Here is a 22341-nt window from a genome sequence, read left to right as displayed (position 1 = left end):
TGCTGTTTAAAGCTGCAATTTCCTAACTCTACTGATCTAGTACTTCAGTTTAAAAATATATATGTTACCCTGGAAACACTTTCAAATGGACAGTATGACTGCAGGGACTGTTGCAAATAACATGGTAAAATGTTAAGTGTCTGAAAAACAAAAAATGTATGTGTCTCAGATCGAGGCATGAAAGTTAGACATTGATTCCACTTTCACATTCTGATACACATCAGGGACCTTATTCACAATAGAGAAGTCTTTGCCTCTCAACCTGGCAAACAGAGGCAAAACAACCAAAATATCAGATGTTTTCACACTGCCTTTAGTGCCTCTCACTCTCCGATCCGCTAAGAAACAGGAGGGTTAAGTTCTGTCTCTCATATCCTGATGACAGCCAGAGTGTTTGGCAAGTTCACATTGAAATCTTTTCCTTCTGTTAGCGTCCACATACCAAATCCCACTCAGTATAAGGACAAGCCCATAGGTCTCTCTGCTTACCTTACAACACCATCATAAGCTCAGATTTTGCTTCACTTTATTAAACTGGCAATTAAATCAATTACAAACATATTTTGTATTAGAAATCATAAAACTTGAATCACGTCTGCTCTACAACACAAGTCATAGATGATATGACTGGACAAATATAGTTACATTGAGGAGCAGTTTTCATAATTTTATTTTAATGGCTCTAAATTGATAAGAGGGAAAAAAAAATGATCAAAATTTGCAGATCTTTTAGCTGAAGTGATAGACTTAAATCAGCCTACTCCCCAGGTGTCACTTGGGTTTGCCTGGGAATAAATCACATCAAAACTGGCACGGCACAGAAAGACCTTTGAAATGGCCCGTCTTCTACTGACAAAGGCAGTCCTTTGTGTGAAGCAGACTTTTCAATGTCATTTTGTTTGCTGTTCAAAATGAGCTATGTCTTTCTGGAACCTACCGCTTGCTTCTATAAATGATAACGAATCACAATACAGTTGCCAAAAGAAAGATCATTCCTATTTCTAAGGAGGATACTGAAGCTCTGTATTTTCTGTCAGTGCACTTGCCAAGACTTCTGACTGTCACATCCATCAACTCTTCAGTGCTGGATAGGTATTCTAGGTAATAGACAGCAGTTACAGTCAAACCATGTTAATGAATTAAACACAAGGCTGTACAGGAGCATTCATCATAATTTACATGATAAAACAGTCAGGCAAAATCTCAGTGGTAAATCAATATGAGAAAAAATGGTTTATTCAGGTTAATCCTAGTTAAACTGTATAAATTTTTCAACATATCCCAGTGGCCTTTTTTATTTTTTTTTAATAGAAAAGATGAATGTGACCTGAATAGAAGACCGATTTCAAACTTAGCTGAACACATTCATAAGAATTGATAGCAAAATTCCAAGACAGAAGACAAGAGAGAGACAAAATGATCTGAAGTGATTCTTCAGATTTTCATCAGTGATATACAGCCCCGCTGTGCAATATAACCCACTGAGGATATTTGGCAATGCCAGCAAATATCACTGACCAATAAAGTAATTAAAATTCAGCCCTACCACTAGCATTACCTGTTGTCTGCAATTAGCTAAAACAGGAAAGATGCTGCAATAAACAAACAAACAAACAAACAAATAAATAAAATGCTGGAATGCTCCAAACCACTGGAAGTAGAATGGCAATGACTTTCAAGACACTTATCTGTTAAACAACAGGGTGTGACCAATTCCTTCATTTTTATGGAGCTAAATACCACCTAAAACTGAATGAAGCAGAACATCAGTCCTTATTGCAGCCTATATTGCTTCAAAGTTTAATCTACTGGGAGAAAGCTATCAGGTTGAGATTGGATAATGTACATCCAGCTTCAGGAGACAACTTCTGCATTTCCTCTAACAGCTCTAGAAACATCCCTTCTGCACCAGGAATACAAGAACAAACTTTTTTTTCCTAATGACTACCTTAGAATGGTTTAGCATCTATGAAGAAACTGAAATGACTTGCAGGAATAATGCTGTTGATGGGCATAAACACCCTCAGGGTGTGTGTAATTAATCCCAGTGAGCACATCGAGGAAACGTGGAATTTCTCACATGCATGCTAACAATATTTAAACCTACACTTGTTTTACTCTTATTATGAACACTATAAACATAAAAGAATGAAAGCTAACGTGTGTTGTATCCTAAGGGTACTCCACATACAACGAGACCACAGCTATAAAACACAGAAAACCATACAGTATTTTCAGAAGCATGGGTGGTATCCTCACAGTGTTAGATACTGACAATAGATAGCAAATGATCGTAAGTGTTAATTATGTATGATCAAATATGAAGCGGGTAAAAGTATTAAACGTTCCATTACAGAGATGAAGGAAGGGCTCTCTGCGAGTCTTCAGGAAAAGCAAAGTAAGACAAAGACCAATCAAAACAGGTACAGAAGTTGTAACACAAAGTGCAGATACAGATTGCAGAAGACCAGAAAGCTATTTTTTCTGTGTCATAGTCAGCATGTCGCATACTAGACATGTATTTCAGATAGGTCAACAAAAAAACTCACGCTTAAATGGCTTCAGGATGATATATAAATAAGTTAAACATTAGGAGTTAATTTTTAAAAAGAAATCAAAAATCTAAATCAAGGCGAAATACAACAAGATCTTGCAGGTGGCACACAACATTTTAGCACCTGGATAACATCACTACAGAGGTGCAGGTCTTAAGAAGAATCCAAACAACTTTATGTGAAAAGGACAAGAGTGCAACAAGACAATACATCCTTTTGTTTAATCACTGTTTCTTTCGCACCTCCTTTTTTATTCTAAACGATTAAAAAAAACCAAAACCATTTCCCATATGAAGCAAGTTTTCATCATATAATAGGACTGTGTAGGTAGCTTCCTTCCCCCCACTATTTGCCATGATTTCTTGCACATTAATTACAACAGAAATTATGGACATTAAGGATAAATGTGCCAGATATCTTACAGATCTTTCTTTTTCTTTATGAAAAAGTATTCTTTGCAAAATACAATATCAGATTAATATAGATACAGCATCCCTAATAAATTACAACAGGCAATTATATCATGGTTACCTTCAAGAGCAGTGCAATTATTTTTACTTTGTCTGCAGCTAGTAGTTAAGAACAGCAGATAAGCTACTCCTAGACAAGTCTAATAAGATTTGGGCTTTATCTGAGCCCAGAGATATCCTCTTTCCCTTTAAGTTGCATTCAATTCAAAACTGGACAGATAGGTGTGTTAGAACATTTTCATAATTCCAGTAATGAAAAGTAAAGTCATTATAAAGGCAGCCAAGTAAGATCCGCACTGTCAGCATTTTAAAGTAAATTCTGAGTATGCTAAAAGATTTGTCATTTACACCCTAAGACTCTGAAGAACTAGTGAATATACAAACTTTCCTAATTATTCCACCTTCCAGCCAAATATCACTATCATCACTCCACAGGATGTTTACTGGATCCAGTTCCAGCTATCAAACCAAGTTCCTTGCAATTCAGGATGGTTTCATAACTCCACAGTTTGAACATTGCTAAACCATAAAGGTTGTTTATGGTTATGTCAGCATTTCAGCTCAAACACTGCCTCAGTCCAGTACAGAAGAAGCAAAGCAAGCATGGCAGGAAGTTAACAGGGTTTTCCTAACCTCACATCCATATGTGCTAAGCTCTGTCTCTGTATTCTTCCCAGGTCACCTGATTCCACTTCAATGTCTCGTAGTATACGTTTCTATGTCTGTTTTCGTTTGCTCATTTGTTTTTTTCATGAGCTACTTGTTCATCCACGCAGCCTCCTGCTGCTCTTGCTTAACATTTGGATGGAGCATTGAGCTTGGAATAAGAGATGCCTGAAAATCAATTAGCTGTCTTGAACCCATTTCCTCTCCAGGGTCACATTCAAATGGGATTCTTCCAAGCAGACTGCAGAGTCTGCTCTCCTAAAGTCTGCTGTTGCAGTTCTGCTACTGGGCTTGGTCTGCTCCCTCCAGATTCAGGTCTGAGCTAACTCATGGTTGCTACAGCCAAGTCTAACCCCAACCAGTTCTTCTTTCAGCCCAGGCGCATTGCCTCCTTTCATTGGGTCCTCAACCACTTGTGTTACAAAGTTATCACCGATGCACTCCAAAACCTCCTGGTTTGCTGGTGCCCTTTGTGACATTCCAGAAGGTACAGAGGTGGTAAAAGTACACCATGAGTACCAGAGCCTACAAACAGGACATTTCTTCCAGTTGACTGAAGAAAGCTTAATCTATTTCTTCCTGATAATTGGTGCATAGCAGATACTGACCAGTTATCCACGTTGGTCTGCATTCTACCCATGTCCCAAAAGCTGCTGGCTGGCTCTCCAGGAAGAACACCGTGCACTCCACCTGGTCTCTCACATCCAGGACAACTCCTTTCCTTGCCTTCCTGCCCAAGATTCCATAGACATCCCTCACAACATAAATTGCAAACATAAGTAATTTTGCTAATAATAAGATAATCATAATGACTATCTAAACTGAAATGGGTATCTTAAACCATGGAATCTAGCACATTATAATCCAGGGAAACTGTCTGAAGCATTAAAAAAAAATCCAAATCATCAGCTAATGACTGATAAAGACTCACACTAACCTTGAGAGGTGGTCATGGGAGCACAATGGAAATTACAGCAGCTGAACCAGTCACTGGGGCATTATGTAAATAAAGTTAGCTGAGTAGCATGTGAAAGAAAAAGTAAATGAGCTCTTTGAATATATTTGAGTAAGGACTTTTAGTATCAATAGGACCACAAAAGCAAACAAGTGTTAAGCATGGAGTGCACAGCAGGAATGCTGAACATGTAGTTCATGCAGACTTGTGAATATTCATGATTTACAAGAGAAAATAAAAAGAAAATAGGGATCAAGAAAAAGGACTTCCATTATTACTTACCAGTTACTCGTTCCACTTTTATTCTGCAGTACAGTCATGCCTCCCTGAGCTACTGGGTACTAAGCATTACGCGAGTAGTGCATTACAGTCAGAGCTTATTTTGCTTTTAAAGAAAACCCCCTTTCCACAAGTATTCAGTTGACTCCCATGCTCTCTCCTAATGAGCTGTGTAGAAATATATACATCTATCCTAATTAAATAACTAGGAAAAGAATATAAGCATTTCCATTGCATTTATTACAGATACTGCATTTTGAGAATATTACCTGATTTCTGATTGTGTGAATACTCACACAGAAAATACACAAGTTCCATAAATGCTCATAAATGCAAGTGTCTTGTAGCTATGGCACTATGGAAGTGTATCGAGAAGAAACATTATCTCTCAGAACAGCTTCTGCCCATTTATGTTCTGCTGAGAAAGGTACAGACTCTGTCATACAACCAGCTGCATAGCCTTTGGAAACTATGATTATTCTTGTCCTAACTAGAGTAAAAAGCACCCCCTTCTGAAAATGAGAAATTGTTTTTCTTTAAGTTTTATTTCATGTACTAAAATGAGCACAGCAGTAAACATCTCACACACAGAGATGTGATGAGAAATAGCAATGCTGCATATTATTTACGTGGAGCTCATCTGCTTTACCTTGCTGAGTAGCAGCTTTAAACAAGGATTTCAAAATTTGAAATTATCGAGTTACTGTCAAAGTCAGTTTTAATGGGTATTCAGGAATCCTGGACAAACCAGGAACTCATCCATCAGTGAGGATTCAGATCACACACCACTGATTTCTTTTCATGCCAGCTTACTGCAAACATGGCTCAGCCCAGCAGCCCAGGTCTCCACATTCAAAGAACAGAGACAGTGGCCCCATCTGCCTCTTTGGACAGTGATGGCAACTTAAAGCCTTCATCAAACTCAGGCCTTAAATTGTAATGACAGACAGGCCAAAGATGATGTAAGGAAATAAGAGTCATACCATGGGCTGGGGCTCAGCAGCAGCTCCACAATAGGGGCAGAACAGAGCTGCTGGAAGTGCCAGCAGTGCCCATCAAGCCTCACACGCAAAAAATGTTCCCCATGGCCTTGTGCTGGCATCGCTCACTCATAGTTGCCTGCAGAAAGCCCCACTTCTGCTGAACAGGAGCCTTTCCAGAACACCTAACATCACTCTTATTGATTTATCTATTTAAAGTAATATCAGGGGTTTGTCATTAATATTTGATTGGTATTTTTAAAGCCTTACAAGAAATGCACAGACCATAAAAACGTGTTACAGTAAAGCACCATCGGCAGAACAGCATTATCCCAAACCACAGGGGATGTTGGTTGGCATCCACATCCTAAAACTCTCACAAGGTGTCAGAACACCATTATGTCTCTGCTAGAATTTGACTTCTGAGTACATACGGACTTAAAAATGAGACTAAACAAAAAGACAAGTGGCAGGACAACACAAAAATAAAACAGCTTCATAAATATCCATTAAATAAAAGAACATGATTTGTCAATATAAATTCAAAGTATGCACTGAGGATTTAGCTAGCCGGTAAGCCTACAGAGGAGAAAGGAATTATTTAAATAAATCAGTGAAAGATTAAATAACAATCAAATATTTGGGGGACTTAAAAATCCTTAGAATAAATATGAATGATATCTGAGACTTCTATCACAGCAACAGAACGAATTAGAAGTTGTCTTTCAGTTATTTTAAAACTGCCACCATCTGGCTGAAAGAGAAACATAGTTAGAAAACACGATTGGGAGTATTTCATTGCTCTCTTGTGAAAGCTTCATTACTCTCCATTCAGAATTGCCTAGATTTTTCTTTAATCATTCAAAGTATGTGATAAATAGGTTTTAACAAAGACATGAAGTACAGTGCAATTCAAAGCAGCTTTTGGCCTCTGCAGAACAACACATGAGATCGTTGTGTATAGTTTTGTGTGAATATACTCAACATCCAAGATGTGTGATATTTTTCACCACAGACTTACTTCCTGCTATAGGTCCCCCACAGTCATCCAGAAAACAATTCTTGAAGGTCACAGCTAATATCACACCAAAAAGTTTTTACTTCCACTTCTTGCTTTTACTCAACAATCAATGCTCTCACAGCTCTCAAACACATGCATGAGGAGACCTTTTTTCTCAGGTCAAGTCTTGCATCTATGACATGGGAAGAAAATAGCTTAGAGCAATTTGGAGGCATTTGATCAGTACTTTTAGTGAAGGCACTGTCCTGTGCAACACTAGCAAAGAAATCAGCTTTTATCCCTCTCGATAAATTATAAAGGGAGCCACTATGCAAGTAGAGGGAAGAGTAAATACGCAAGGAAGCAAGAAGGAAGGCCTTTAGGCTCTAACATACTAGGCACTTCTATAACATCCCTTTGAAACACTCTCTGAGTAACACAGAGCAGTTTCAATATAGAAGGTTTAAAACTGAACTTTCCAAATTGTTAAACTAGAGAATGGAATTGTTGACAGGCTCCAAATGTAAGCCAAAGCATGAGGGAAAGAAAGGAAGAAGAGGCAGAAAGAGGCTAAATATACTTTTGTATACAGCTCTTAAATTTTACTTCTTGCTACAGTGAGAGACTTGCACATAAAAATGTACCACTACGAATGAAGATCTCTATTCCCTCAAAATCCAAAGAAAAACACAATAGATCTTGGGGTACTTTAAAGGGTGTACATTATGCCAAAACATATTCAATATTCTGAATATGTAACTCAAAACAAGAGCAACTGTGCTTTTAGAATCAAGAGCTACGAAGAAATCTCACCAATTAATTTATGGCAGATCTTACACATGGAATTAAAAAGCACTGGTTCTTCAGAGTGCAAAACAAGTTAAAAACTGTGTCAGGTGTATAATGCAAGCCCAGAAATCTGATTAGCAACCTACTCGCACTGATGACCTGGAGGCAAATGCAAGCTGCCAACATTAACTGCAGGAAGAGCTGGCGAATGAGCCCAGATGCCTTTGATGGGAGAGAGTCCTCCCTTAGTTTGACACCTGATACCTGAGAGTGTCATCACAGAACAAGAAGTTTGGTGGAAAAAAATGCATTCAAAATTTATCTGTGTTATCATAAGCATATCTGTAGATACTTTAAATTACATCAGCTTTTACTTTCACGACAAGAACAGTTTTTATATTAACTTCAGATAGAAGTAGCGGTGCTATCTACAATGTAAGAAAGCTGACCCATAACAATATGTGACCCAAGTTTGGTAGAGTTTGAATTCTTTCTGCAGTGAATTTAAGAAATATATACATTATCTATGGTAAAAACTCTTACCATTTTCTGCTGAGATGTTCTAGCTTATCTGTGACCTTTAGCAGCAACTTGAACTTCGGCTACAAGGGATATCCTGTTTTCTGGACAGTTCACTCAGAAATTCTCTAAGAGAGGATTGAAGTATAAGCCTCTGATTCCTTAGACTGCACCTTCACAGCAGTGGCAGTATATTCTTTAGAGCTAGTTACTCCAGTCTTTCCCCAGCTCCTCCTGTGGCTCCTGGGGGGTCAGGTCGCCAGAAAGAACACAGGGAAGCAACTCCATGAAGTCTCCTGACAGACCTCAGCTATGAGATACGGACAAAGAGGTGACCTAGGCAGAGTGGGGCAGTTCACAGGTTGGTTCACAGGGATGGGGAAACCGGAGGAGAGAAGCTGGCTGGATGATTTCTGTGCTGCAGGAAACTGCACTGATTCTGCCTGGGAGCTGCACTGGGACTCCCAGTCTAGCAACTCAGTATCTCTAGAGAGATGATACCAACAAGTATATATACTTTAATAAAGACCAACAAAGCAACCTATTTTCTTTACCAAATTCTGTCTCTTCAACAGATATTCCCTCCACCAAAGCATTCTTTTGAGTTCCCAGAAAAAGCAGGGAATGTTTTGATCACATCTTGCTGCCAGAAGACAACTTGACATCACCAACAGCTCAGTCTGACACGCCGTACCCCCAGTCTGCCAAACAGCCTTCATGGTGCTAACACAGTAGTGTTACAGGCAGCATATCCTACTAAAGGAAATACAGTACGGCATCACTTAGTATCTACGAAGAATCAATTTAAAAAAAAAAGCATAATTCATATTAAGAGTTTGTAGGAAGCAACTGCAGAATTTATGGATATTCAGTTATTATTGAATGCTCAAATGCTACACTACGCTCTCATGGGACTAAGATACGCTATACGGACTAAGATAAGTTCAGGTTTCCCTAATGCTGGATATTCTATTAAAATGCAACTATGCTCCTACTCTTAAGTCTATACTTTCACATAGTTACTGCACACCATGCAAATGTAAATGAGGATCCTGCATAAACATCCTATCGCCTGAACGCAGAGGAGGAGTCCAGCCTTCCTGTTTGGTTTTTGCTTAGGCAACCAGTTTCTAATTTCTGTTCTTCACCACATCAACTCCCTTTTAATAGTTCATTCCTACATGGTTGTTTTTTTTTGTTTTTTTTTTTTTTAAATACAGCATATTCTTATCCATTGTGGAGCAAATGGATGGTCCTATGAGCAATAGAAGTCAAGTAGCAAAGCTGCTTTGGTTCATAGAGTCAGATCTCCATGGGTGGGATATATTAAGGGCAAGTACTCAGCATAACCCAATGCTTGTGAGCCTGGGAAGAGGTAGGAAATCCTGTGTTTCACTATGTATCAACTTCACCAATATAAAATGTTTATACACCTGTTTCTTCCTCTGAGGGTTGGATAAAAATATGGCCCTATACTTCCTGCAAGTCACTGAGATTCCACTACTCTATACAGCAGTCTATTGATAAATGCATATGGTTGAAAAGCCATAAATTACCCACTGAAATTTTCCCCAAAGATGTTTATTCAGAATACAAGAGAATCAGGATCACTTTTTCTGCGTTTTCTAAATCAGTACTACAACATGAGCACTAATTTATGAAAATCTAATATAGAAACAAAACACTATATTAAGAAATGAATTATAACCAGGGACTAGAGCAGGCCTACAAGAATTTAAGACCAACTAATTGAGCCCCAAGTAGATCACTCTGCAAGTACTCCTGAAATATGCAATAGCTCCTGCCCCCTGAATAACAAACGAGAGTTGGCAGACATACTGGAAGCTCTTGCCAAGTTTATAAATTCTTGTCTCTCACTGAGGTTACAAAGCACACAGCTCCCAAATGACAAGCTGCATACCCATGGGTGCAATAAAATTTCCCATAAAAAAGAAAAGTAGCTGTGGTAGCTTGAATCATTTCTCCAGTTCAGGGTCAAACCGTCTCTCCCCCCACATAACCACGGCATGCGCAATGTCAATGGGAACTGACACATCCATCCTGCAGTGGAACTGAATTTTAACCTACATAAAAAATACCACATTATTGTCTATTATCATAAAGCCTGAGTCTGCTAATATACCCACGGTATAAATTGGAATAAACTTCTTTGAAGTCAGTGGAACCAAAATTCTAAATGCTGAGAACAGAATTAGGGCTTTCAATTTAGGCTCTCCACTACACTTGTAGAAATAAAGGAATAATAGAATTGTATGCACCTGAAGCAAAAAAAAAAAAAAAGGGCTTAAGAATTATACTGCCAAGAACAAAGTTATGAAAGACTTTTTTATAGAAATCTATACAGGAGTGAAAGAGAGGAAGAAAGGACAGACACATTTACAGTGATATGCTTCTTCATGACCAGAAAAATGCAAAATGAAACAGGAAAGACTCTTTGTAGTTAATATGAAAGGCAGCATCTGCCAGAGAGGATGTTCCCTGGGAGAAGAGTGTTGGAAGTGCCTTGTGACAATTCTGATCAAGAAGTGCTATAGATAGTGTTCACGATGGCCGTGATGATAAATTATATGAATACTTTGGTTCTTTGTTAGATAATAGATAATATCTGCCCATAACACATCTGTATCAGTGCACTCTTAATTACCAGGAAAAGGACAGATAGAACAACACAAAAACTTTTCCACATATCCTTTGTGCATAGAAAATGACAAGTTCATGTAAATCCTGGCATATTTTATAAAAGTAAACACTACGCTTCTTTTCATTATCACTCACTATACACATGTAGCATTCTGAAGAGCTATGGGAAGAGAGTGGTTAAACAAGATTCATCAAGATAAAAAGGAAGCTACAGGATCTGAGATGATAAAGGTCTGAGGGCTGAACTTATAATCGTGCAGTCAGTGTATCCTACAGTAGTTATCCAGAACAAGCAGCAAAATTTAGATTCAGTCTACTTGCAGATAATGGATGTAGAAAAAGCTTAGGGAGCATTAAGATGACACAGAGACCTCAGATTGCTCTGCGAGTTGTTTCCCTGCATTTCTCAAGATTAAGGCTTCTGTCCATCTAGGCTGAGGAACAGCAGAATGCAAAAAGTCGTCTGTGTAAAGAAGGAGCAGAATTATCTTCCCTTTATCTCACATCTGTTTGTACATATCTATTAAGTTACTCCACTGTCCTTCTTCCTGTGGAGGACTAGATCAGATGACATAAATCCTATATGCTTGCTCTTATACTCTGGATTTCTACCGTTATCGATCTCAGCATCTTGCCTTGTTTCATTCCTTACAGCCTTACAGGTTTGCCTCAGAAAAAGACCACATCCACGGAATTCTAGCTGATGTTCTCTGTTCTAAATCATTTATCAGACTTTCTGCCTCTGAAAATCATTTCACCTTAATGTATGCTGCAGCTGAATTGCATTTCACTTTAGCGTATGCTTCTCAAGTATCTCAATATCATGTATGCTCTTTGCTTTACTCTCTATGTAAGGAAACCCAAATTAATGACCAATGTCAAATGCAACAGCCCAAATGATCAGTACTGGAGTTAGAAAAACAAAGATGAAGCAAGAAAAAAACCAAGGTAGTTCTGAAACTTATGACATTGTATCTGCTGTGTATTTCTGCAACAGGAACCCTTGCACAGTAATTGATGCAGTAAACTATCAGGCTGGAAAATTGCCATTGAAAACATATAATCAACCTTTTGAACTCTATAAACCCAAAGAAATGTGACATGCAATTCTGCTTCTTCAGGTCAGTTTAGGCATCAACCTCAGAAAATGGAGGTGAACAAATTGCAGACAACTGCTCTTGGAGGAAAGTTTGTTTTGCATTTCATCATCCACTACATGCAGAATAAACTCTGGGCTCCAAGTCTTTTGAAAATATACAGATCATACAACGTTAGGGGAAGTGCGGATCCAGATAATTCTCAGATCGCTTCAGAAGTTTAAATATTAAATGAATAGAGAGAGATTCAACACACAGGAGAGAGGGAGGGAGGGAGGAAGGAAGGAATTCTGGCTTTTTATTCACTTGATATGATTGCTTCTGTTTCATGACAGGCTGTGATGCTGTTTCACACAGTAACTATTAAAATAAACACCTAGTCCTCAGTAGAGGTTCAGGTGCTGCATTGTTTTCTCCTTTCTATGCACACTCAGCCTAGGAATGCTTTTCACCCAAGGTTAAATCATAAAAGGAAATTCATTATTTGGTAAAGATAGGAAAGAGAACTACTAACACACAAAATTTACTGATCTCTAAGATATTGTCCTGTAGTAATGGACCTAAATCCTTGCCACTAAAAGACATTTATCTTCAATATTCTTTCATCGGTAAAATCCATGAACTTACTATTGATTATAATTTGATGTTTGAATACATTTATGTGAAGATTAAATCTGCCTTTATCATTTTAGAAGATCATCAGGTTAAAATTCCTCTTTTCACGCCAAAGTACTAAAATTGACTTGAGACATGGTTCCTAGTTGGGCTTCTATGCTGCCTTCTTCAGCAATTAAATTGATTGAAAATAGTGGTTTGGGTTTATTTTTTATGGGAGTAGATACTGAACTTAGCCATAGCAGGGAAGCTGGCTTACCAAGGTGAGCTCATGTCCCTGTTGTAACACCTTTGCCCTTTTTAAGCACTAATTGCTTCAGAAGGTAATGACTGTGCCAGCATTTTCCAAATACTGAGTTAGCCTCTTGAGATGTCTTAAAGTTTTTGAAGAAATGTTATTCACTCACAGTCAGACAAAGAAAAAAAGAACCAGACTATATCACAGGAATTTCATCTGACCCTTTAATCTATAACAAACTATATCAAGCATTTATGTTCCAGAACCTTATAGCTCTTACTATTAATTTAAGAATACTCAGATCACCAAATCAATAGCTCTCGGTAGCATTTTATTACCACCTTAAAGAAGATAACTGTTTATAGAGTATGGATTTCTGGTTCTAATCTTTATCTTTAGGCAGTCCCACACTGAGAAGAGACACCATTCAGTTTTAACCTACATCTGACTTCTCTTAATCCTAACCTGGGCCACTTTCAAGTATTACACCTGGTAGCAAATCTGGAAACTAACTTTTGATGAAGATTCTTGGCAAAAACCTCTTTCATTTGTGCAATGGCTATTTTACTGCTATCAAAACCCTGCATTATCTCAACCAACCAGATCTTGCTGAGTTGAAAAAGCCTTTTTATCTAAAGATAGAGGTGTACTCTGTGTGACAGGCTTTTGGAGCCCTAGAGTCAGAATGAAAAGATCCTATAAAGATAAGTATTTTAAGATAGCAAGGTTGCTCATTCAGTAACTCAACATTAAAGGGTGCTCCCACCTTAGTGCATGGGTTAAAAAGACCTGTTCACTGCCTTCTGATCCAAACTCCCCACTAAGTATTCAGCTTCCTGATTTTTTTGTAGCATAACTTTCTAGCCAGATGTCTGATGCTTGTCAAGCTCATCAACTTCCCTGCTAAGCAATTAGGACATTATTGTACCAGCACAGTGCTAGACAACAGTAACTGTGAGGCTTATGTACACATTAGCAGGTTTTACCCTTCCCTTCATGTGTGTATGTTAGCATAAACTATGGGGAAATGGCTCTTCAGATCACACCCCACACTGTCATGACTGGACCAGAGAGGATTTTTTTAGATTCTACTCAGGTTTTCTTCTTAACTTTACAGATCATAACTTCAAAATGCATCATGCAGAAGGAACGCATATAAAAGATTTATGCCAACACATGAAATTATCAGAACTTATTTCTGAATAGTTGCATAATAAAATAAAATGTTCTGGACTTTTCTAATTTATTTAAGGAAAAACTGAATTAAAACCATGAATTTTAATTGCTTTTGAGAAAGTGAGATGCATGTAAAACTAAGATGAAAAGAATCTTACCAACCTTAATATATTTTGGATGAGGACATCAGAACTAGGAAATGTGTTACTTTTTGGAAGGTCTTTTTACTCCTCTAATGGAGTACATACAACTTTATACTTACATTAGTACTATCTCTTAATGAGCGAATATAGAAGATGGTAGAACAAAATGTATCTCTCTGTGCTGCCAGGATCATTAGAGGCCAATATATCACCCATTTCTCAGATGATTCACGAATGGGGGGGAATTGGAAACATGTCATTGTTTTGGCCCAGGGCTTTCAGAGTAGCATCCAAAAATAGGGTCCATGAGTCTTCATGTTAGAGTGGCAAACCTGACAGACAGCCCATGCCTGGGTCCATAAAGGAATCTCTCTGCATTTAATGCTCTTCTGACCCGAGTCCCAGCACAGGTCTGGCAGAGGAAAACATGCTCCCAGACTTCAAGGAAACAACAGCGAAGCAGTATACATACTAGGGCTTCATAGTAAATTACACCATGTTAAAAATCTCTGTTTATTATTATGCTTGAGCAACATAGTAAGCCCAGGAAAGCTCCCTCCATTGAATTAAGTTGAAATAGAGGTGAATGGAAAAATTATACTAAATAATAAAATGCATCATCCTCTAAGGTTATCAGCTATGCTTCACACTATTGCATCATTGGTCTTAATTTTTTAATTATTATTTATTTGTTATTATTTAGAGTATGTAACTAGTCCTTTCATCAGTAAATTATCTTGAAAGTTTGGCCATAAAGCTAGACTTTAATATACCTTTTATAAATGAATGGTTACATGAATTCATTTTCCTTTAAGCAGGCAGCAATACTTCATATTATATCTCTTCTGCCATGGATCACGTTAGTGGCTATACGAGGAAGCTAGGGCACTGGAAAGTGTATATTTAGCTTATAATACTGCAAATTGCTGCAAAGTGTTTTGTAGGATGGTATGTGAACAAGGTGTGCTGTGTTTCACTAGCAATTAGCACTAATACACAAACGTACATAATTTCAAGTAAAGTATACATTTCAGTTAGAAATGGTTAGGAAGTACCACCAGGAATTAAAAATTAGCACACATAAGATCAGTTATATCATCCAAAATTAACTGTTCTATTAAGTGCATTTTAAAAAAATCAATTTTTAGGCAGTCATTAAAAAAATAATTTTTAAAAGTTCTAGTCCAACTCTTAATTAAAGCAATGTTCCAAACACTCTCCAAGGCTGCTTGGTTTGAACTGTGTGTGTTTTCAAACAAAATCCAGGCCATAATATCGCAAGCTAGAGAAGCCTGCCTGATTTGAGGAAAAAATAAGAATAAAAAGCTTGGCAGTAATTGCTTCAGAATGGCAGATCCCACAGATGGTTCCCACTGTTCAAAGGAAGTGGACAAAGTATCTTAGACTATGACTGCATGTAAGCATGGTAAAAAAAGTTCCTACGTTCTTTGAGTCCAGTGTAACCAGAAGGAGGGATCCTGGGTGAAATTGTCCAAATACACATCTTAGTTAAGCGGCCAGCAAAACCTACCAGCACATATAAATGCTAAAGGCAATCTATTTTACAGCTGCATAGTACTATAACTGTCTTTTCCTCTTTTTTTATTTTAATAGCAGTTTAGTATTTTTCATTAATTACAGAATGGCAGTTAATGAATATGAATCCTTTTTGTTGCACATACATTTACAAAAACTAAATCATATGGCATACAAGGTGTGTACTTACGGGCTTCTAACAAAAGAAGTTGTGCCATAAGTAGGAAAACTTACAAAAAAGGAGAGCATGTAAAAACCTCATAGTCTTCATACGTTGGCTTATATGATCAAGAGAGTAGCTTATGCATAGAAAGGCTTTAAACAAATATTCAAAGGAATAGTAACTTGGAAAAAACAGTACCTGGCAGGATAGCGATCAAGTAGAGAAAATAACAATGATAGAAATTAACTAGAAGCCTTAGGAAAAACTGGCAGTCACCAAAACAGCACACTAGAATACGTTGAGCAGAAACCTACACAGAACTACAACTTGGGCAGATGGCCCTGTGACATGAAGTGTGCTGGGACACTTCACAGAGGGACACAGGAAGTGCTTTGCAATGCTTCCATTCATCATAACATTTTAACCCCAACTGAGCTCACAGCCGGGTGCAGGGGAGATCTTCAAAAGATGGGAATAGTTAAGCTGAGCTTAAAACACAGGTAGCTACACTCAACATGCTTAACATTCAGCATGTCAAACATGCTTTGGCAAAAAGCAGTAAAGCAAGAGGCTGGTGAAAAGCAAAATTATGGATTGGATTTGACCAGCTCAAATGATGATGATGATCAAAGCTGCCAGTTGTATGTGACCCTGTAAAGTCTTTCTCCATGCATGCTGTCTCATAGCCTTAATTAGAAATTCTAAAAGCTGCCAGGGTATTTTTTTGTTACTGAACAAAGAGATTTTGTTACACTCATTCCAGGCCAAATCCCATTCTCCCATGGATTTTACTGTCAGAAATAAATATTTGGGGGAAAAAAGAAAAATTGTTCATTTTTTTAAGAGATAATTTTAACTTTGTGGGATACATTAACTGTGGTTGTTATGTAGGTGAGTAAAGTGACTTCTGGAAGATCTGAAGTAATGCAGAATAATAGATATTGAAGTATCATGAAAAAGAAAGGAAGAAGGCAAGAGGATGTCAAATCAAAATCCACTGCACATAGGTAAATGTGCTACATGTTGATAAGCAAGGCTAATATTTCAAACTAGCTTCTCCATAAAAAAGCTTATAAAGTATGGCTGAGAAAGAACTGATTCATTTTTAGAAGACAAACCTAGTTTTGCTTGAAAGATTTTTTTCCCTATCTTGAGCTTTAATTATACTGCTGCTTGTCAATAGTAAGAATTAATTTGTATTCAAAGTGGCATAGCAGGAGCATTTTTTTCCATGGATGCTACAGTTTGACTGGACACAAAAGCCATGGACACAAAAGCAGTGTCCCAACATGCCATGACTCACATAGCACTACTGGGGGGATGCCAGTCCAGGCCCAGGGCTCCCCAGAGCCCCTCCCCAGAAGTCCACTACAGTAGGAAAAAAACAATTTTTGATTTTCAATATCATCTTTTCTATTGCATGGCTTGTGCTATGAGCTCTGAGCATATGCCACTTGTGGACCTGCACCGCTGAAAGTCATTTCATTATTGTAAGGGTTGTTATAATATATGATTGCATAGATGTAATGTATGGTTTATTTTAAATTGAGGACAAGAAGCCAACTGAAGTCGTAGTGTCACCACTGCCACATAGTTATGCTTAACGTGCACACTGCAGACCGTAAATATTTTTGTCCTCATAAACATGCAGCAATTGAGCTTAAGAGAAACTTCTCAGGTAGAGTGATCTTAATCATGTTTTCCTGCAGTATGAAGATTAGGTTTTTTTCTGTAGTCTCTCAGAAACAGTATGTAAGAACAACCCAGTGTGGATTTGAATTAACTGAAGCTGAATTCTATTGATGATAATCTGTGTTTTTTAATTATTCTTGTCTCCTCTCAAATGAACTCTGCAAGTTTTTCCACCCCATTGTAATAATTTTCTTAGAATTATATTTTAATAAGTTTAGTGGCATAGCAGCAGTGCATAAAGCTGCTGTGTAAAATGCTCCAGTTCCAAATACACCCTTGGGTTTTCATTAATGGCATTTATAACTTGAGATTTTACCTTTCAGTGGAGAGTAAAAAAAAAATAAAATAAAATAAATCATACATTCTCTCCATCTTTTTTCCCCTCCATAATCTGAAGCAGACACCTTTCAGAACTCCGACACTTCCATGTGTGTAGGAGACAACTGCTCCTTTAGCATCCTGAAAACTCAACGCTCTGCTGCCGGAAAAGAAATCCAGCCACTTCTCAAGGTAAAGGCAAGAGTATAACCAATGGGCTCCCTTGCAAGACACTACAAGAATGTCATTTAAATTCACGCATCTCAGTAGGGCATGCACACACCAAACCTGCAACCACACAGGAATACGTAAGCACATCTCAGCTAAATTTTAGCAACCTATGACTGCTACCAGCAACAGAAATAGTGAGGCAGGTCCCCTGGATTCCCTTGTAGATTGAGCAGTCCGCAGAGGGCTGCCTGCCAGCTGCCTTTCCTGGCCCATTCCAAGCAGGTGCACAGAGCTGAGGATGCAAGGCTGTGCTTCACCATGCTGCAACCACATCTCTGCAAGATGATGCTGGATGCTATATACTTGTTTAAGAAAAATAGTTTTATAAAGAGACCTCGAAAATACCAGGCATCTAAGGATATGTGGAATTGAAAGAGATCTTGGGCAATTTGGTCACTCCTGGCTGTGCCCTGTATCAGTTCCGTGCGCTCCCAACTTCACCAGGGATCCAATTCACACCAAAACACAGCTGTGGAATGTCAGGCTTGGCATCCTGCTGAATGCCATGAGCATAACAAGGAGATGATCACATTTTAATCATTTTAATTCTCTCTGACACAATTCCTGTGTCTGGAGAGGCAGCTATGGCTATGTGTCACAGTAACAACTGTGTATCAGTCACTTAGAAAATAATTCAAGAATTATTTGTAATAAATATCTTTCCTAGAGCTCATCTTGAGCTCATCCCAGGAAGGACATGAACTCTCAGGATCTATAACCACCTGGTCTTCATTTGTTCCTTCCATCCCCTCCCTAGTATAAGCAGATTTGATCTCATTTACCCTAATTCAGACCCAGTGTAGCTTCATCATGACAATTCAAAAGGACCCAAATATCCCTGCATTTTGACTTTCAGTTTTTGGATAAAAAATGAACACAACTTTGGTTTCTGCTAGAGTTCCCACAGGTTTTCTTTGGTGATACAACTCTGGTGGTACAACCAGCTGCCTATTTTACAGGCAAAGCGGAGCACTAATTACAAAAATGTCACTATCCATAGAACATGTGTTTTCTTTAAATGAATTATGATTTTTGCATATATTTCACGTTTACATATATATGCATATTATCTTCAAATTTTAAGTCTAATTTGCATTTCAGAATATGACACTGTAATTTGATTTTCCCAGATATATCACTCTTAATTAATCCTAACAGTTACCCAGCTTTTTTACATTTCAATTATCACTATTTAAAGTTGAGAAGAGACTTCTAATTGATCTAAATTACATATTCAAATTAGCCTTTTATGAGCTCAAATTAACATACCATACACTCATTTTATTTAATTGGGTCCCCAAAACATCACCAAAATTAATTTTTAATATATTAATTAGTATGAATTCACAAATAATGAAACTACACTAAATTCCTCTAACTGCAATCTCCCCTTCAAATAACACCTTTAGCAGCTTTCAAGGTTTAGTAAGGCATGAAATACTCCTCCCCCACAGCTCCTGCAAAGAAACAACATACAGCCCAGCACAGAGCTCTGCACTCACAAGTCTTGATTTCTCAGGTTCTTTAATATCTACTGAAGGAGAACTCAGGAGGCTCTGCCTGATCCCAGCTGCTACCTACCAATGTTAGGAGTATGAAAAGTAAAAATAAAGCTATTTGCAAGACTAGGAATCTATATCTGCTTACTTTTAAAATCCTGTTTTTCATTCTTTATTAGTGAAAATTTCTGACCTTTCAGAACCTGTCCAAGTGATCAGGTGCTGACCTTACTCTAACACACCTTTGCATTCTCACAAGTCTATAGAACAGAGTTTCATCCATTTCCTAACTCTTAGACTGGAAGCTGAGCTCTGGAGCTCAGAGCTTTAGCTGTTACCTAAACCTGTGTATGACTGACTGTGATATCCAGCCACTTACACCATGGCTTAAGTGGTAAACCAGAAACTTTAAGATACACCGATGCTTCTGCTGCAACCTGGTTCTGTTGAAATGCCACACCTGACAGCTTTCCTAAGGAATGTCTTGATTACAGAAGCATACAACTCTGAAATTGTCATCATCCTACTTCTATCTGCTTTCAATTTCAATTTAAACATCTTAAAAAATAGAGGTATCATGTTAATTCAAGTCCATTACCCTGAAAACTTAGTTATTCCTGAATATTTCAATGATATATTTGGTTTGGCTGAGTGATAGACCCATCTGCAGGAGTTCTCTGCTTTCAGAGATGAGCCACCAGCGTTTCCCTCAGTAAGTCATGCATTTGGAGACTCCTGACTCAAAGTTCATCTGTTTGTAAAATAAAACCTATAAATTTCCACATTGCTTACTAGCACTTACAGAGCACACTGCATGATTCACTTTTTTTCTACTGAATGTAATCCTCTGTTGTTCAAAAATTAAAAGGCTTAGGCTTTTGATTCTTTAGCTGAAGCACCTCTACATGTTAATCACTGCAGATGGTAATGGAAACATGGCAGAGGAGTGCAATCTCAGCTCTGAATGAGGTTGCCTAAGAAAGGAACTGCCCAGAATTCTTGGTTCATAGGAAAACTCAACACTTCAAAATTTGGTCTCAGTCCAATTTAGAATTAAATCTGTTTTAAAAAGCTTATTTTTAAGCAGAACATTCTGTAGGATTCTTGCTTTTGGGAAGCCAAAAGCTGAAGTTTTCAAAGCATAATGTTTCTTATGTTCATCAGTTGCTGAAAATGATAAAACTCACATCACTAATCCTTAACCAAGGAACATGCTCAATTCAGATGTGCTCAGTAAGAAATTTTGTGGCCCTAGTTACCCTGTTTCTTACTAGATACATTTCTGCTCATAATAGGAAATTATGTCCAATAGATACATGTATAAATAGTATGTTGACTCCTTCTAAGACTCCTCCTTATGCACAACTTTGGTTATCTTGTGTACCTTTAAAATACCTTTTAGTTCATGGTACTCATGGAATATTTTGAGTTTTACAGCAGAGTAAGGAACACAAGCAAACCAGAACAAATTTTCATGTTTCTGCTACTACTGGATTATAACAAAGAAAATAACAGTTCTGACAAAGCAAAATATATATGCTCTGCAACTGAGGTGAGGCAAAGTGTGGAATACAAAGCCTACAGTGCTGCAAGTCTAGCAAAATCAATAAAGAAACTGCAACACAGAATGATACATATATCAGCTGATGTTTTTGAAGTATAAAGGTAGAAAGTTATTGTTAATGGAAACAGCTCAAGTGGAAAAACATAGTTCTCTGCCCACTTCAGGATTATATTCAAACTTTGAGTCATCACCTCTTTTTTTGGGAGTTGTTTTCTGAAGAATCTTACTCTTGGGACCAACTGTCCATCCCAAGGTCAGCCATGTTGAGTTCTCCAAAACACCTTTGAAAACAGCACTGAGCTAACTTCTACCAGACCAAGGACTTCAAAAGTTTTGGAAAGAAAAAATTATTCACTGAACTGCAGACACTACCACAGGGGAAGCTGACCAGTGTTAGATTTTACCTTGTCTACAGTTCAAAAACTGAGTTTGTGTCTTTCATTATCCATTTCTTGACAATCTATAATTTATTCAACAAGAATTCCACACACTCATTAGCAAAAGGTTGGCTTTGAGTTTGAATAAGCAAAACTACAGAGACGTCTACGTGGTCGCATAGAGGGGATCTGTGAAGACAAAGTACAGCTCTGGTACTACAGAATAACAAAGGATTACACTTCCTCTAGCTGCACGATAGCTGCTTCTGGAATCAAAGTACTTGCCAGGTACCATATGGCCAATCTGAATTTCTTTAAGGGAAAATTTACCTTCAGTTAGACACGTAAGAAAAGTAGTACTTTCACAGCACTGAATGTTACCAGAAGGCATATTTTGTTTTCCTCTTTTCACAAGGCAGTTCAGCATTTGCTGTTTATCAATCCAATTATGCCAGAATCAGCCTACAGTTAATCTGTAAGACAAGCTTTGAATAGTAAGTTTAAAAAAAAATCAGCAGATCTGAACACTTACTTGTTCTAAAGCCAAAACTTCAAAAACTGAAATTAAATCTACTTCTCATTACTCAAATTGCCTCAAGGTCTAAATCTTCTTCTATTTTAAAGGGTATAGACAAGAATCTAAGTCATTTAATTTGGTATTTTGACTGAATGAGGGGTTTTTTTAAAATACATATCTGCAAAGAAATTCTAAAATCTCCCATCTCATTTTATTAGTTTGTTATTTCAATACTTAAATGCGTATTAGCCACACTTTACTTGTTATTTACTACAACAACATATAGCTAAATTGATTTACA

At 37.7% G+C, this 22341-nt stretch overlaps 1 long non-coding RNA gene across 1 annotated transcript in view; it reads right to left on the bottom strand.

Moving 5' to 3' along the window:
* Positions 1 to 22341, bottom strand: part of LOC109369774 (uncharacterized) — a 187081-nt gene that overhangs the window by 5591 nt on the left and 159149 nt on the right. The window lies entirely within an intron of this gene.

This window comes from Meleagris gallopavo, chromosome 13, assembly GCF_905368555.1.
Source record: "Meleagris gallopavo chromosome 13, MGAL_WU_HG_1.1, whole genome shotgun sequence".
NCBI lineage: Eukaryota > Metazoa > Chordata > Aves > Galliformes > Phasianidae > Meleagris > Meleagris gallopavo.
Note: the sequence above shows the minus strand (reverse complement) of the source record. Positions and strands in the feature narration are given on the sequence as shown.